Source organism: Chinchilla lanigera, unplaced genomic scaffold (assembly GCF_000276665.1).
Source record: "Chinchilla lanigera isolate Chin_1 unplaced genomic scaffold, ChiLan1.0 scaffold00149, whole genome shotgun sequence".
NCBI lineage: Eukaryota > Metazoa > Chordata > Mammalia > Rodentia > Chinchillidae > Chinchilla > Chinchilla lanigera.
In genome coordinates, this window is record NW_004955550.1 from 457,988 (window position 1) to 463,972 (window position 5,985).

The window sequence follows — 5,985 nt, forward strand, 5'->3', positions numbered from 1 at the left end:
AAAACAGCTCTGTAACCTTTTAAAACTTCTTTTCTAAGGATGTAATAGAGTGAGGACACTTGCTACATTTCATGATGTGCCGTGTCTGTTAATTAGATAAGGAATGAGGAAAGAGAGACAAAGATAGAGGCAATGGTGAGATAGAAAACAAGAAAGAAAGAGGCAAACAGGAGACAGAAAGAGAAGGAATAAAATATGTTTACACATCAAAGTCAGGGGTACTATACATTTTTGGAAACCATTTTAGGTTTGGAAGCAAGATTTTCTGAAAGTATCCAACTTTCCTCCAAATTCCATCTTCTAATACCTAGAATGTGATAATATTTGTCACCCTTCATTTTTCAAACTACAGGAAAAGATAGAAAATCCTCTACTTACTAACTTCTCATAATTTCTTAATTCAAGTAAAACATACCAGGTTCAATATTATATCTCATTTTCAATAATTGAAGTGGATATCCACTTGTGAGGATGAATAGCATTTGTCACTTACTAGCTGTGTGATTAAGCTTAGAAGATAGATATTCCTAAAACAATTTTACCTTTAAAATTGTAAGTGTAGAGAAAGTTACGTTTAATAACACATAGTATTTACAAAAGTACTCACAATTCCTTGGGTTATGAAGCTTCTCTATTAATTAATGATTCCCTGTTTCATTGCCACTTAGCTTCCAAGACAGGTATTTTCAGATCTCAAAATATCTCAAAAGAAATTCCTCATTTTTGGTGTAAAACCAAATTAGATGCACTAGATCTTACATTAATATTCTTCTGTAAAAATTGTCAATAGAACTCTGAAACCATGGCATGAATGATTTTTCTGATCTTATTTTGTAGCACTTTATTCTTTATAAGCCCAGAAGCAAAAAGCACTGAAATTCCCTAGAGAAAACACTACTCTGCTTTGCTCTTCCTTTGTTTATTAAAAGTGAATATGAAAGTTAATAAATAAAAGTTTAACTAATGGTTAAATATGTGTATAGAAAGTGTAAAAGAACATAAGGGAGAGATGATAGTTACAACATACCTTCCCCTGTGTATCAGATGAATTTACATCAGGGTTACCCAGAACCAGTGTGAGGAGAGTCATACAGAGAAGTACAGAGCAGGACTTGCTGCTTCCAGATTGAGTTTCCCCTTTAACTGAGGCAACAATAATTTTTCCTCTATTACCTTTTAGTTGCTGATTTTGCCTTTAAAAGAATTTATTGATCCTTTCCCATCTTACAATATGTCACAATTGCACGTATAATACTTATTCTTTCTTCTTTTCTACAAATTTGACTTCGCCAGCTTGCTTACAAGGTTGTCACTTTCCACTATGAATCCTTATACCAAAAATATTCGTAACAGAATGTTGACTTAATGCATTTTAACTAGATAGTTGCACTAACCTCTGCAGACTCAAGCCACTCAGGTCCTGCCCTGAGGCAATAAAAGCCAGGCGCCAACTGCCTTAACTATGCAGTTGCTATACCACAGGGAAATGCCATATAAAGTCTCTCCTTTTACTCCAGGAACCTGATTGCATTGGGGAGGCAGAAACTACTCTTCAGACATCTGAGGTCACCTTGCAGCGTGATTATGCTTTACAAAATATTTTTTTTCCAGGAATGGAAAAGGAACTTTTTGTAGCAACTAATGTTTACATAAAAAAATAAAAATTACTTGATTTTAACTGTTAGCAAGGAAAATAATTTTTTGACTTCTAACTTTCTGTCCACAAGGAAATCACACAATTTTTCAAATAATTGTCTAACATCAGAGCGGTTTCTTCCAATACCAAGATGCTTTTTACATCACAAGGCAGTTTAACACATTGTTTGTTCTATCATGTATTATTCGAAGAGCAAATCTGTCTCCACTTCAATTTCACAGTTCTTCCTGTATTTCAGGATGCTTCTAATATTTTCTCCATGACAAATCATCTGTTTTTCTCCCAAAATATATCAATAATTATTTGAACTAAATTTTACATAATATATTTTTGTATCTCTAACATTTCTAGTATAAATTTCAAAAGATCAACTTTAAAGAGCAAAATAAAATATAAAGTTCCATAACAATGGCATAAATTCCAGCATCACTTGAGATATTCTGGAAAAAATCTAAGTATCTATAAATTTGGAAGTGATAAATTAAAATATTTTAAAAATAAAATACCTTCAATACTAAAAATGGCAAGTATAATATATTAACATATAAGTTTACAACATGCTTAGATAAAAATTGGAGCTTGATAAATTATGAACACATTTTTATAAACAAAAATGAAGTACACTTGTGAAATAAAGATATAAAAAGCCCAGAGGACTAATGCAATCTCAGACCTCCAGCCCACCCAGAACAAGTCCAGGAGATGAGGTACAGGAAAAGGGAAGACACACACCTGAAATTTCTGAAATTCCAAATTCATCCAAAGTAGAAAAACAATAGCATCCAGTGCTATTGCTATTCCAATGCTATTCCAAATACCAACAATGCTATTCCAAATATCATCCAAAGTAGAGAAACAAATCCATGAGGCTATATCACATCAGAAATACTCTCTCAGATACAAAAAGTCAACATTTATAAAGGAATTGCTCAGCAAATCTAGAATAGAGGTAGATAAAAATTGACAATGATAGGAAGATGATGGAAACCATGAGTGATCAATATATGAAAGAAATGGAAGGCATGAAATAAATTCAAACAGATATCCAGGAAATTAAAAATTCCATTGAAAAATGGAAAACTCCTTGAATGAAATTGAAAACAGACTTTCAGACCTTGAAGACAGGATCACAGCTGGTGTTCACAAAAGGAAAGAGCTCTTAAAAATAGCAAGGGATCAAGAAACAATGCAACACCTGCAACATGATACAGTGAAAAACAATATAAGATTGATGGATGTAAATGAAAAAGCAGAAATCAACACAAATGACATAAAAAGACTATTTATAGAATTAATAGCAGAAAATTTCTCAAACAAGAGAACAGAATCTGACATAAAGTAAGTGAAGCATATAGAACTCAAATTAACCATGACCAAAATAAATCTATACCCAGACATATAATAATCAAGATCACAGGAATATAGCACAAGAACAGATTATTTAAATCTGCTAGAGAAAAGATACAGAGCACCTATAAAGGAAAACCCATCAGAATCATGGCAGATTTCTCAACACAAACCCTCAAACCAGGACCTTGACATGAAGTATCTAAAGTCATGAAAGAAAACAATTTCCAACCCAGATTGATGTACCCTGAAAAAACAATTTTTCAAAATTAATGGAGAAATAAGATACTTCCATGACAAAAAACAAAGGAAAAAATTCATAACCACCAAACCAACCAGACAAAGAGTAGTGAAAGGTACTCAAGACAAAGTTAAAAGTGACCACAATTCCAAGAACAACAACATAAAGAAATTACCAAGCAGGACAAGCAATTAAAAGAAGGAAAAAGCAGGGAGCTAACAGCAGGAAAATAACATAATAAAGATAATCCAATATATATCAGTTATAATCATTAATGTAAATGGCCTCAATTCACCAATCAAAAGAAACAGAGTGGCAGATTGGATCCGGAAACAAAATCTAACAATGTGCTGTGTATAAGAAACACATTTAACACAAAAGGAAATTCATAGACTGAAAGTCGAAGGATGGAAAACAATACTCCATGCACAGGAATCCCAAAATAAGCAGAGGTTACTATTCTGTTGCAGACAACGTGAACTTTAAACCAAGATTTACCAAAAGAGATAAGGAAAGTTACTACATACTTGTTAGGGGAAAACTTCAAGAGCAAGAGATAAAATCATAAATATGTATGCACCAAATATGGGAGCATGCAACTATATAAGACAAATACTAATAGACATGACAAATCAAATAAGCAATAATGCAATCAAAATGTGGGAACTTAATAGCCCATTATCACAAAAAGATAGATCAACTAGACAAAAAATCAACAAAGAAATAACAGAACAGAATCAAACCTGTGAACAAATGGACTTAGTAGACCTTTACAGAGTATTTCACCGAACAACATCAGAATATACATTCTTGTCATCTACACACAAGATGTTCTCTAAAATAGACCATGTACTAGTCCATAGAACATGCGAAAATAAATGCAAAGGAATTAAAATTATTCCATGCATGTCATCTGACCATAGTGCAATGAAATTTGAGAATAAAGCCAAAACAAATGGAAAAACTCCATAAACACTTGGAAATTAAATAGCACTCTTTTGAACAAACAATAGGTCACAGATGAAATTTAAAAAGAAATTGAACTATATTTACATTCAAATGAAAATGCAAATACAACTTACTGGAACCTGTGGGATGCAAGAAAAGTAGTCCTAAGACAGAAATTTATAGCGCTAAATTCTCACATCAGGAAAACAGAACAAATAAAAACACACAATCTAATGCAGCACCTCAAGCTTCTAGAAAAAGAAGAGCAAGCCAAACCCTAAGCCCATACAAGGGAAAAAATTATAAAACTCGAACAGAAATTAATGCAAATGAGAGTAAGAAAATGATATAAAAAATTAAGTATTTGAAGAGTTGGTCTCTGAAAGAATAAATAAAATGGATAAACCCTCAACAAAGCTTATCAAAACAGGAAAGAAAACACTAAAATCCATACAATGAGGAATTAGGACGGTGGAATCACTACAGGTCCTGTGGAAATTCAGAATATCATCAATACCTACTTCAAAAATATTTACTCTCATAGGATGGAAAACACAGCAGAAATGGACAGATTCACAGAAAATTATGAATAAACAAAGTTGAATCAAGAAGATATAAAAATTCAGAATAACCCAACATCAGTTAACAAAATTGAAGATGTAAGTAAAAACTTACCAACAAAGAAAATTCTAGATCCTCATGGATTCATGGCTGAATTCTACAAAAACATTTCAGAAGGTCTAATATCAATACTCCTCAGACTCTGTGATGAAATTGAAAGGGAAGCAATTCTTCTTACCTGTTCCTGGAGGCAAGTACTGCTCTGATACCAAAACCAGAGAAAGACCCAACCAAAAAAGAGAACCACAGGCCAATCTCCCTAATAAATATAGAATCAAAAATCCTCAATAAAATACTAGTAAACAGAATTCAGCAAATCATCAAGATTATACACAATGACCAAGTGGGATTCATAGCAGCATTGGAGGGATGATTCAATATATGCAAATCAAGAAATATAGTCCACTGTATCAATAGAGCCAGAGACAAAAATCACATGATTGTTTCAATACGTGCAAAGAAAGCTTTTTTTATTTATTTTAAAAATAAAAGGAGGAAAACATTAACAGACAGACAACTTTTTACAAAATAGCAAAAGAACAGTACAGACAATACACAGTTACAAAGTGGTAGGAAATTAACAATGCATGTTCTATGACATATTGATATATTCAAAGTGGTTTCTCATGAAAACAAATAGAAAAATGCAACATTGATCAATCAAGGAATCATTAACTGTTTCTTTCTGCAAAGAAATAGAAGACAGGAATCAACTATGCTAACTATAGTGTATATATGTACATACACAATTTCTCCCTCTTATCCTTCCCTTTTCCCACATCCCTTTACCCTTGAACGTTTTCCCAATATTTCACAGTGTTTATCATACCTCCGAGTTTATATTAACTCTTTCACGTTTTATGCTAGTGAGACAATCTAGTGCTTGAACATGCTGGTCTGATTTATTTCACTTATGAGTATGGTCTCTAGTTGTGACTATTTACCTATAAAAGCCTCACGTTTATTTTTCTTTATGGCTGAGTAACGTTCCATTGTGTAAAATTAAGACAATTTTCTTATCTAATCCTCTGCGGATGAACATTTGGGGTGCTTCCACAATTTAGCAATTACAAATTGTGCTGCTATGAACATAAGTGCACATATATCGCTGTGATATGATGTTTTTAGATCTTCTGGGAAAATACCCAGCAGGAGGATAGCTGGGTGGAAT